Below are 13,448 nucleotides of genomic sequence, written 5' to 3'. Positions count from 1 at the left end.
GGCTGATGTAGAATTAGGATGCTCAAGAAATTCCTAACATGGCTTACATACAAAGTCTGGACATAGAAACAGAAGATTGACGGCAGAAAAAGACCTCATGGTCCATTTAGTCTGCCCTTATACTTTTTCTTGTATTTTATCTTAGGATGGATATATGTTTATCCCAGGCATGTTTAAATTCAGTTACTGTGGATTTACCAACCATGTCTGCTGGAAGTTTGTTCCAAGGATCTACTACTCTTTCAGTAAAATAATATTTTCTCATGTTGCTTTTGATCTTTCCCCCAACTAACTTCAGATTGTGTCCCCTTGTTCTTGTGTTCACTTTCCTATTAAAAATACTTCCCTCCTGAACCTTATTTAACCCTTTAAATAAGTGGAAGTGATGTGCCGGTGCCTGGAGGCTGTTGGGGCCCGGATGGGTGTCAACAGACTCAAACTCAACCCGGATAAGACAGAGTGGCTGTGGGTTTTGCTTCCCAAGGACAATCCCATCTGTCCGTCCATTACCCTGGGGGGGGAATTATTGACCCCCTCAGAGAGGGTCCGCAACTTGGGCGTCCTCCTCGATCCACAGCTCACATTAGAAAACCATCTCTCAGCTGTGGCGAGGGGGGCGTTTGCCCAGGTTCGCCTGGTGCACCAGTTGCGGCCCTATCTGGACCGGGACTCATTGCTCACAGTCACTCATGCCCTCATCACCTCGAGGTTCGACTACTGTAATGCTCTCTACATGGGGCTACCTTTGAAAAGTGTTCGGAAACTTCAGATCGTGCAGAACGCAGCTGCGAGAGCAGTCATGGGCTTACCTAGGTATGCCCATGTTTCACCATCACTCCGCAGTCTGCATTGGCTGCCGATCAATTTCCGGTCACAATTCAAAGTGTTGGTTATGACCTTTAAAGCCCTACATGGCATTGGACCAGAATATCTCCGAGACTGCCTCCTGCCGCACGAATCCCAGTGACCGATTAGGTCCCACAGAGTTGGCCTTCTCCGGGTCCCGTCAACTAAACAATGTCGGTTGGCGGGCCCCAGGGGAAGAGCCTTCTCTGTGGCGGCACCGGCTCTCTGGAACCAACTCCCCCCGGAGATTAGAACTGCCCCTACTCTTCCTGCCTTCCGTAAACTCCTTAAAACCCACCTTTGCCATCAGGCATGGGGGAACTGAAACATCTCCCCCTGGGCATGTTTAATTTATACATGGTATACTTGTGTGTATGTCTGTTAGTACATGGGTTTTTTTAAAGCTTTAAATATTTTAACTGATTGGATTATTGTGATTTGTACTACTTGTTGTGAGCCGCCCCGAGTCTTCGGAGAGGGGCGGCATACAAATCCAAATAATAAATAAAATAAATAAATAAATATTTAAATGTTTCGATCATGGCCCCCTCTTCCTTCTGTCCTCCAGACTATACAGATTGAATTCATTAAGTCTTTCCTGATACGTTTTACATAACTGAAGATCCACAGCAACAAGACTTCAGTAACTTACTATGTTTTTTAATTCAGGTTTGGGGTGGGAGTGGAGAAACAGTAGCAACAGATTTATATTGGTGGAGAACTCCGCTACCTGTTTCTCTCTTAGTCTCATAGCAATAGGATAGCATTTAGACTTATATACCGTTTCACAGTGCTTTACAGCCCTCTCTAAGTGGTTTACAAAGCGTAAGCATATTGCCCCCAACAATTTGGGTGCTCATTTTACCAGCCTTGGAAGGATGGAAGGCTGAGTCAACTTGAGCCTACTAAGATTCGATCTGCCAACTGGCAGCCAGTGATTAGCAAAAGTAGCTTGCAGTATTGCTCTCCAACCACTGCACCACCAAGGCTCATGCTCATCCCCAAAATGTCAGGCTTGTGTGTTTACTCCAAACCAAGCTTGCTTCTTTCCTTTCTTTGGAGGTTGTGTGATGGGAGAACAAAAAAAGAAAAATAAACAACAAGGAGGACTTTTTCCTCATTTACGCCCAACTGCAGCACAGTCCTGCCCTTAACCCTCAGCTGCCTTCATTTGATTCCCCAGGTCATATGGAGGCAGACTTAAATTCGTCTTAGCTGTAGCAGGGTTAAAATGGTATGTTCTCTCTTATTAACACAGATTTTTCCATATGATTAGTGATGGGCGAACCGAACCTGCACAATTCGGGTCCGTACCGAATTTTGCAGTGTTCGGTATGCCGAACACAAACCCGAAATTTTTTCAAACTTTGGGCAAAGTTCGGGGTCATGTTTGGCATACGGAGCTTTAATGTCACCGGCAGGTTGCTAAGGACGCCAAGGTGATCACTTCCTGGATTCCATGGAATCCAGGAAGTGATCACCTTGGTGTCCTTAGCAACCTGCCGGTGACGTCAAAGCTCCGCCCCTGGAATCTCTTCATGGAGGGATTCCCCATTCAGGTTCAAGTTCGGGTTCGGTTCGGGTTCGGCTGAATTTTGCGTAAAGTTCGTCCGAACTTGCCAAACCCGAACACCATTGGGTTCGCCCATCACTACATATGATGTGTTTCATCCATTGATGATTACTCTATTGGTGATAAAGTCAAGTGACTAGATCAGTGTTCTTCTTTGGCTATGCTGCTCGGGTAGCAAGAGAGCCTCCGCGGTGCAGTGGTTAGAGTGCAGTACTGAAAGCTACTTCTGCTGATCACCGGCTGCCAGCAGTTTGGCAGATTGAATCTCAGTAGGCTCAAAGTTGACTCAGGCTTCCATCCTTCCAAAGTCAGTAAAATGAGGACCAAGATTGTTGGGGGCAATATGCTGACTCTCTGTAAATTGCTTAGAGAGGGCTGTAAAGCACTGTGAAGCAGTGTATAACTCCAAATGCTAAAAGGGAGTCCACCTTCTTTCAAACTAAGCTCTTTCCTTGTGTCTGCCAGATCTCTGAGCAAATCCCCAACTTAGAGACCTTGATCAACTTGAACAGAGTCTAATATCTGAAGGTGGCCAGGAAGCAGAGGCTGCAAGGAAACAGTGAGCCAACTGTTTCTGATGACTCCCTTAACCCGTCCATTGCTGTCCAGTCTTCCCCTCTCCCCCCTCTCTCCCCCTCTCCCCTCCCTCGCCCTCGCGTGTTGAACACTTGTTAATGCTCTTCTAGAATTGTTCAACTTTGTGTCCAAAAGGAATCCAACTATAGTTGATTGTCCGGTTTCCTTTGGAGAAGGAAAGAAACATTTTCCTAAAATCACAGTGGGTTTTGACAGGTGGTTAAACCCACGTTTTTCTCCTGGCTGATGACTTTTGCTAGATATGGCTTGGGAACAAAGCTTGGGTAATTCACCCATCTCCAATTATTATCATTATCATTATCATTATCATTATCATTATCATTATCATTATCATTATCATTATCATTATCATTATCATTATCATTATCATTATCATTATCATTATCATTATCATTATCATTATCATTATCATTAATTAGATTTGTATGCCACCCCTCTCTGAAGACTCGGGGCGGCTAACAACAATATAAAAAGACAATGTAAACAAATCTAATGTTAAAAACAATCTAAAAAACCCCAATTTTTTAAAAAACCACTCATACATACAAGCATACCATGTATAAATTCTATAAATACCTCTATAAATTCTATATAAGCCTAGGGGGAAGAGAAATTTCAATTCCCCCATGCCTGACGACAGAGGTGGGTTTTAAGGAGCTTGGGAAAGGCAAGGAGGGTGGGGGCAACTCTGATATCTGGGGGGAGCTGGTTCCAGAGGGTTGGGGCCGCCACAGAGAAGGCTCTTCTCCTGGGTCCCGCCAAGCGACATTGCTTAGTCGACGGGACCCGGAGAAGGCCAACTCTGTGGGACCTAACCAGCCGCTGGGATTCGTGCGGCAGAAGACGGTCCCAGAGATATTCTGGTCCGATGCCATGAAGGGCTTTATAGGTCATAACCAACACTTTGAGTTGTGACCGGAAATTGATCGGCAACCAATGCAGACTGCGGAGTGTTGGTGTAACATGGGCATACCTTGGGAAGCCCATGATTGCTCTCGCAGCTGCATTCTGCACGATCTGAAGTTTCCGAACACTTTTCAAAGGTAGCCCCATGTAGAGAGCATTACAGTAGTCGAACCTCGAGGTGATGAGGGCATGAGTGACTGTGAGCAGTGAGTCCCGGTCCAGATAGGGGCGCAACTGGTGCACCAGGTGAACCTGGGCAAACGCCCCCTAATCCTTGTCTTAACATGCCCTCAACACTGTAAAAAAACCCCACTATTTGCCATCATTCCTATGTACATTTAGGTTCTACCCAAGGATAAAATTCAAAAAAATTCCCTACTGGTTCTGTGGGCATGGCAGGGGGAAAATACTGCAAAATCCCATTCGCTCCCCACTCCTGGAGGAAGAATATTGCAAAATTTCAATCGTCACCCCATTCTGGGTCCAGCCAGAGATGGTATTTGCCAGTTCTCTGGATTACTCAAAATCTCCACTACTGGTTTCCCAGAACCTGCTGAATTTCATCCCAGGTCCTACCAATGACAGCATATTTTAGTAAGCATAATATCTGCCAACTTGAGGTTGGATGGGTAGCCCTAACTCTTTTGTAGAGAAGCGTCCTCACCATGTTTCTCATTCAGAAAGACAGGCTCTCATCAATCATTTGCCAGATAGGTATTAAGAACAGTTAACTTCATCAGCACCTTAAAAATACCTGGAAAAGAGCATGTATGACAAACTCCATTTGTATTTTTAAAAGTGTACAAATGAAACAAGTACTGTATAGCAGATTCCCCTTTTATGCCCCTAAAAGTACAACTGTGAAAAATTTGAGAAGGCTATTTTTTTTCTTTAATAATAATTAATAATAATAATAATTTATTAGATTTGTATGTTGCCCCTCTCCGAAGACTCGGCTAGCATTTTAGTAAAAAAAATTACACCATAAAAGAAGGGATAACTGCTATAAATGCAGTATTGAAATATAACTTTAAAAGGCATGGAGGGAAATTGCCTGAAAATATATAAAGCTGAATCACCACCGTATATTTCACCATTCCTGCCTTAGCCAATACAGACATCTGGTTGGTATTGCTCCATTGCGACCTGCTGTTTCTTTCAGCCTGATCTTGCAAAGAGAAATGGCACTAGGCCAATAAGGAATTCTATTCTGTTCTGTTCTGTTCTGTTCTCTTCTGTTCTGTTCCACCTTAGATAGAATAGAATAGGATTCTTTATTGGCCAAGTGTGATTGGACACACAAGGAATTTGTCTCGGTGCATATGCATTCAATGTACATACAAGAAAAAAATACATTTGTCAAGAATCATGAGGTCCAACACTTAATGATTGTCATAGGGGTCAAATAAGCAATGAGGAAACAATCAATATTGATACAAATGCAAGCAACAAATTACAGTCATACAGTCATAAATGGAAGGAAATGGGTGATAGGAATGGTGAGAGAAAACTAATAGTAATAGTAGTGCAGACTTAGTAAATAGTTTGACAGTGTTGAGGGAATTATTTGTTTAGCAGAGTGATGGTGTTTGGGAAAAAACTGTTCTTGTGTCTAGTTGTCTTGGTATGCAGTGCTCTGTAGCGACGTTTTGAGGGTAGGAGTTGAAACAGTTTATGTCCAGGATGTCTGTTGGTTTGGTGAGTCCTGACTTTCTTTTTTCTTTGGCTATCTCATTTATTTATAAGTCTAATTTAGCTTGGGACTCTATAAGAGTGACTAATTTTTCCCTTTCTTCTAGATAAAAGCCTGTTTGATCTTCTACATTATATCAGCTACCACTTCTGTGGTAATCAAATTTCTGTACCTGTTGTTGCCATCTGCAAAATGCAACGTTGTGTGCTTTCAAGCTGTTTGGTCATCTATAGTTAAAAAGGAAAGAACTGAAAAGTCATCTCCTCCAAATTTATTAACCAAAAAGAAGTCTCTCAAAGAACTTGAATAATCTGAGATTGTGATACCTAAGGATTCTTCACTCTTTTCCTTTCCTTAAATAGAATTTTAATGGATTTGAACATAAAGGCTGTCTCTTCATCTTTCCTTCTTTGACTTCCTATTTAGTTTTTTTTTTAAATAATTTTTATTAGGTTTTTATACATTAAAAAAAACATAAAAATAAGACACAAACACAATGTTCAGATGAACGTCAACAACAATACAAATAAAAATCCAACTATTTTTTGGTAAGTTAATATCCAATTAATTTCTTCTTATCCATAAGTTATAAAAATATTTATCTGTACCTATATTCTAGTATCATATATGTTTTTATCATAAACCCATTTTCCTTTTTTCTGTCCATTTATACCACATTATCCAGGTGTTATAATAATCTGAATCTTTTCTATCATTCATGGCCATAGTTAGCCGGTCCATCTCTGCACAATATTTTCTTAATTATTTCTCTATCTTCAGGAATCTTTGAATCGTACCATCTTTGTGCATATGCCCTTCTTGCCGCCATCACAATATGTTTAGTTTATTGTACTGGACTGCATGGACTGGTGTTTGCAGCTGGTAGCATAGACATCTGCCTAACCATCATTTTGGCAGGTTTTGGCTGCAAAACTGTCTGCTATAACAGTGTTTCCCAACCTTGGCAACTTGAAGATATTTGGACTTCAACTCCCAGAATTCCCCAGCCAGCATTTGCTGGCTGGGGAATTCTGGGAGTTGAAGTCCAAATATCTTCAAGTTGCCAAGGTTGGGAAACACTGTGCTATAACACCTCAGAAAATACTGTGGTAGAATTACAGTGAATAATATTGTGGTAGAATAACAGTGATGGTGAATCTATGGCACACATGCCACAGGTGGCACATGGAACTATATCTGAGGGCACGCAAGGCGTTGCCCAATGTCAGCTCCAGCATGAATGCACACACTGGCCAGCTGATTTTTGGACTTTTTAAAGGCTGTTTTCACTCTCCCCAGGCTTCAGGAAACTCTCCTAAAGCTTGGGCCCAACCGGAAGTCTAGAGGCTCCAGTGAGGCCTGTGCACATGGGTGGGAGGGCAGCATGGAGTTGTATACGTGTGGGGGGGGAGGCTTCGCATTATGGGTGTGGGCACTTGCACTCTCTTTTGGCACCCAAGCCAAAAAAGGTTTGCCATCTGTGTTCTATAAGAATTCCAAACAGGAAACAATAAAGAGTGTGATTCTGTTCTAGGGGTAGATGAAGCTATGCTGCAGCCTGCTTTCTCGGGGATATTTTTCTTTAATGGCACAGCAGCCTTTTGATGCTGCTGATAAAAATTTACCAACAATAAAGGCAGCTCAATAGAAGGTCAGTATGGAAGCATCCAGTTTATGTAATTGCCTTATCTGGAAAAATGGAGGGAAATTCCCATTTGTCTACTGTTTTGTGTTGGCATACTGACATCTTGTGGCTAAGTAAAGAACTGCTAATAAATGTTTTATTTTTATTTTATTTTTATTTATTTATTTTATTTGTCAATGAAATATAGTATTGTATTGTAGTATGTTTAACATAATATATCTTCCCCAGGCCTATACTGTTTATGTATGGTATGTTGTGTGCATGTTTTTTTTAAAATTATGGGTTTTTAGCCTTCTAATTATTGAATTTGTATTATATATTGTTTTCTGTTGCTGTTGTGAGCCGCCCCAAGTCTGCGGAGAGGGGCGGCAAACAAATTTAATAAATTTAATAAATAAATAAATAAATAAATAAATAAATAAACAAACAAACAAACAAACAGGCCAGGAATGGTAGGCACAAAGGTGCACTTATGCACGCCCCTTACAGACCTCTTAGGAAAGGGGAGAGGTCTATTGTAGATAATGTAAGGTTGAAGATTTTAGGATTGGGGGAAGAAACAACAGAGTCCAGTAGTGAATTTCAGGCGTTGACCACTCTATTGCTGAAATCGTATTTTCTGCAGTCTGGTTTGGAGCGATTTAGTTTGTATCTATTGCATGCTCTTGTGTTGTTGTTGTTAAAGGTGATGTAGTCGCTAATAGGGAGTACATTGTGATGTATGATTTTATGAACAACAGTTAAATCAGTTCAGAGGCGGAAGATCTGTAAATTTTCTAAACATAGTATTTGAAGTCTGGAGGAGTAAGGTAATTTGTTGCGTGAGGAGAAGTGGAGGACTCTTCTTGTGAAGTATTTCTGTACTCCTTCAATTGTATTAATGTCTGTTATGCAGTGTGGATTCCATACAGGTGAGCTGTATTCAAGAATTGGTCTGACAAATGTTTTGTATGTTCTGGTAAACTATACCAAACAAAAACAAACAAAAACCCCATGAGATAAGTAGCTGAGAAAACATATTTCTACAGCAGCCAAGAAAGTGGGAAGTCTGAAAGCAAGAAGGCGAGGACATGCCAGTTGTCAAGAGCCCAAATTTTGATCACAGGAACATGGGGATGTTGCAACAGGTGTACGTGTGAAAACTGGTGATGAGTCATCTTTTTCTGTGCTGTTGTAACTCCAAATGGTCATTAAGTGAATGCTCATAAATAGACGACTACCCCTACTGATGCCAAGAATTAGCTAAGTTCAGCATCATAGGTACAGAGGTAAAAAAAAATTGAATGGCCTGACCATTCATATTGTAATTTACTGGTAAACACCCACCTCTATTCCAAGAACTAGCCTTGTGCATTGACTTCGTAGATACAACTATAATAGGAAAACATTTAATTGCTCTTAATTTTGTTTTACTAGTTCTCTCTTATCATCCGCTTGCACTTTCTCTATATATCACATATTCATCCAACCTCAAACAAGTGTCCAAACCAACAATCGTGCAGAATGCAGCTGCGAGAACAGTCATGGGCCTACCCAGGTATGCCCATGTTTCACCATCACTCCGCAGTCTGCATTGGCTGCCGATCAGTTTCCGGTCACAATTCAAAGTGTTGGTTATGACCTTTAAAGCCCTTCATGGCACTGGACCAGAATATCTCCGAGACCGCCTTCTGTCGCACGAACCCCAGCGACCGATTAGGTCCCACAGAGTGGGCCTCCTCCGGGTCCCGTCAACTAAACAATGTTGGTTGGCGGGCCCCAGGGGGAGAGCCTTCTCTGTGGCGGCACCGACTCTCTGGAACCAACTCCCCCCGGAGATCAGAAATGCCCCTACTCTTCCTGCCTTCCGTAAACTCCTCAAAACCCACCTTTGCCGTCAGGCATGGGGAAACTAAACATCTTCCCCTGGGCACATTGAATTTATATATGGTATGCTTGTGTGTGTGTATGTTAGTATAGGGGTTTTTCTTAAATTTATAATATTTTAATTAATTGGATTATGTATTGGATTGTCTTTTCACTTGTTGTGAGCCGCCCCGAGTTTTCGGAGAGGGGCGGCATACAAATCCAAATAATAAATAATAAATAAAATAAATTAAAGAAAATAAACCCTTGGAGTTTTTTTCCATTTTCCATTTTGTTTTCTTGTCGTTAAGTCCGTTTTGTTGTCTCTCCCTGGGTGTATTTCTTCGCCACTTTTTCCATTTCTTTCTATACAATGTTTTAGAGAAGTGTTTAAAATAACCTTTAAGATAACAGAAGTGGAAGGAAAATAATCGAGATAGTGTTTGAAATTCCATTGCATATAAAAAAGAGAAGGTTCCTGTAGTTTCAAACTAGTTCCTCTTTAGTTTATTTTAGGAGGCATGGCTTCCCTACTCAACTACATGGCCTGCTAAATGCAGGGATGCTGCTTCAGATGGTTTAAAACCTGCTGGAAGAGAATGTAGTTCTGTGTATTCTTCACTTAAAAATTATGTATTTTTTTTTGCTCAGTTCTGGCATTGCACAGCTAATAAAAACACTGGTGCTTTCATCCTGTGTCAGTTCTACATAAAAATATGATACCCGAAGCCTCATATTTTTTTTGGTGGTAACCTTCAGCCTTCATATTTCAACAAAAAGACCCATGCTTCTAGGTAATTTAAATGTCGGTAAAACATTGTGGATTTAAGTCCGCAGGATATAAGTAAACGAACACTAAAGCTGTTTTGGGATGTTTTTCAATCAACTCCTCCTTGAAAATGCCAGTGCTAAACTTTCCATGTGTGCAACTGTTTCCATCAAGTTCTTTCCACAACGGTAGACAACAGTGAGGGGTTAATTTGTTCTATAAAATAATGCACTTGGGGAAAAGGAATCCTCAATCTGAGTATTGTATTGGCAGTTCAGTGTTGGCAAATACTTCAAAAGAAAAGGATTTAGGGGTAGTGATTTCTGACAGTCTCAAAATGGGTGAACAGTGCAGTCAGGCGGTAGGGAAAGCAAGTAGGATGCTTGGCTGCATAGCTAGAGGTATAACAAGCAGGAAGAGGGAGATTATGATCCCACTATATAGAATGCTGGTGAGACCACATTTGGAATACTGTGTTCAGTTCTGGAGACCTCACCTACAAAAAGATATTGACAAAATTGAACGGGTCCAAAGACGGGCTACAAGAATGGTGGAAGGTCTTAAGCATAAAACGTATCAGGAAAGACTTAATGAACTCAATCTGTATAGTCTGGAGGACAGAAGGAAAAGGGGGGACATGATCGAAACATTTAAATATATTAAATTAAAGGGTTAAATAAGGTCCAGGAGGGAAGTGTTTTTAATAGGAAAGTAAACACAAGAACAAGGGGACACAATCTGAAGTTAGTTGGGGGAAAGATCAAAAGCAACATGAGAAAATATTATTTTACTGAAAGAGTAGTAGATCCTTGGAACAAACTTCCAGCAGATGTGGTAGATAAATCCACAGTAACTGAATTTAAACATGCCTGGGATAAACATATATCCATCCTAAGATAAAATACAGAAAATAGTATAAGGGCAGACTAGATGGACCATGAGGTCTTTTTCTGCCGTCAGACTTCTATGTTTCTATGTTTCTATGTTTCTATTTCCCCAAACTGCTTAGAATGTATTTATTCATTTGTCCAATACACAATACATATGGAAGAGAATAGACATGAAGTAATATATATGAAGATAATATGTAAAAATAGAGGAGAAGATATATGAAAGGAAGAAAATATATATGATATATGAGATAAAGGAAAGACAATTGAACAGGGGATGAAAGGCACACTAGTGCACTTATGTACACCCCTTGCTGACCTCTTAGGAACCTGGAGAGGTCAATCATGGAGAGTCTAAGGGAGAAGTGTTGGGAGTTGACACTATTGAGTTCGGTAATGAGTTCCACACTTTGACAACTCGATTGTTAAAGTCATATTTTTTACAGTCAAGTTTGAAGCGGTTAATATTAAGTTTGAATCTGTTGCGTGCTCTTGTATTGTTGCGGTTGAAGCTGAAGTAGTCATTGACTGGTAGGACATTGCAGCATATGATCTTGTGGGCAATACTTAAATCGTGTTTTAGGCGCTGTAGTTCTAAGCTTTCTAGACCCAGGATTGTTAGTCTATTTTCGTAGGGTATTCTGTTTTGAGTGGAGGAGTGAAGGGCTCTTCTGGTGAAATATCTTTGGACGTTTTCAAGGGTGTTGATGTCCGAGATGTGGTATGGGTTCCAGACAGATTAGCTGTATTCAAGGATGAGTCTGGCAAAAGTTTTGTAGGCTCTTATGAGTAGTGTGAGATTGCCGGAGCAGAAGCTACGTAGCATCAGGTTAACAACTCTAGAAGCCTTTTTGGCGATATTGTTGCAGTGGACTTTAGCACTTAGGTCATTTGATATTAGTATTCCAAGGTCTTTTACTGAGTGTGGGTTTTCAACATCTAGTTCTACTGGCATGCAATTTTGCTGGAAGCAGTCATGATGATGTAGTCTTGTGGAGTGAAGGTCTCTTTTTAGATTATTCCCTGTTTCTGTTCTCACCCAGAAGTTTACAAATTGCACTGTTACAATATCAGGAAATATCTCAATCCCCACCACATCACCCCCCCCCCCCAAATGGGCTGTTGTTGAAGACACTTTCAACACCAGCATTGGCCCACTTGAAGCACCTCCTTCCTTATTCCACAAGGAGGTTAGCACACACACAGTAATGTATCTCGTAAAGGTATAGGTAGATGGGAATTTATGAATAAATATTAGGAACAATGCTGAAGAAGATATGAAGCTAGCACAGGAGAGAGTAAAACAAGATAAATAATTCTTCCTGGTTTGGGTATAAGTGTTTAATCAGGACTGTTCATTCCAGGAAAAAAACGGCTTGTTTTTCATTGTTCTATCTCTGATCTATTTGATTTTTTTCCCTATCCAAATAATCTGCTGGATTTAAGAATGTGCTGGAATTTTTGTCTCTGTCAAGAAGCTGCCATGTCAGAAGCTGGAGACCTTATAGGATTGAGCTGGGCAGGCATTTCAGTTCAGCTGCAGTGGTGAGTCACCAGCCTCTGCTCCTCCTGCTCTTTGCAGCCTCTGAATCAACAAAAATGCTGAATATTTTCCATGACCTTACTTCGATATCTTTATCTTTCAAGCCCCACGAAGCTGGCAAAACAGCCAGTATGGTATACTGGTTAAGACTCTAAGGCTAAAACCCAAGAGGCTGAGAGTTCACAAAACCAGCTGGGTGGCCTTGGGCCAGTTAGTCTCTCCCTTCCTCCCTCTCTGCCCTAGGAAGCAGGCAATAGCAAATACTCTGAAAAAAATTTCCAGGAAAACTCAGTGATCTATTCAAGCAGTCACCACGAGTCAAATACTGACTCAAAGGCAAAAGTCTTCAAATTTTAAGACTTGTGGATTTCAACTCTCAGAATTCTCCAGCCAGCTATGCTCAGATATGGATGAATGTGATTGAATGGTTTTAAGATTTGGATTTTTAGGATCACTTAAATTGGCTTTAGTGTGTTTAATGGGTTTTAGATTTTGACTTAGTCTAGTTTTAACTTGGATTTCCAATATGCTATGTCCATGTGTTTATTTTGTATGTTGTAAGCTGCCCTGAGTCTCTGGAGAAGGGTGGCCTAGAAATTGAAATAATAAATAAATAAATCATCTAAATGACTAGATTTAACAATATGTTAAAGGTTGAGCTAGTTGTGTATCAATACTCTATAGATGTATCTTTTATTTCTTCAAATCTCATGCATTTAATTATTATTTTACATTATTATTTTTAAATTACATTAGCAATGCTGTATTTTGGGGTGTGTTTCACTATATCCCCTAGTTGTTATACTTAACCAATAAAATATGTAAACGTGAACCACAACTAGGATTAATAATGATACCTACCACTCTTCCTCCTCAAGGAGCACTGGAGTACAGTAGTACCTCTATTTAAGAATGTAATTCGTTCCGTGACCAGTTTCATAAGTAGAAAAGTTTGTAAGTAGAAGCAATTTTTTCCATAGGAATCAATGTAAAAGCAAATAATGCATGCAAAACCATTAGAAAAGAAATAAAAGCTTGGAATTTGAGTGGGAGGAGGAGAAGGAAGAAGAGGAGGAGGAGGACAGTCACTGCCGAAGGAAGAAGGTGAGGTGAGGGGAATCAAAAATATCCAAAACTTTAA

This window comes from Erythrolamprus reginae, chromosome 1 (assembly GCF_031021105.1).
Source record: "Erythrolamprus reginae isolate rEryReg1 chromosome 1, rEryReg1.hap1, whole genome shotgun sequence".
NCBI lineage: Eukaryota > Metazoa > Chordata > Lepidosauria > Squamata > Dipsadidae > Erythrolamprus > Erythrolamprus reginae.
This window is presented reverse-complemented; position numbering follows the sequence as displayed.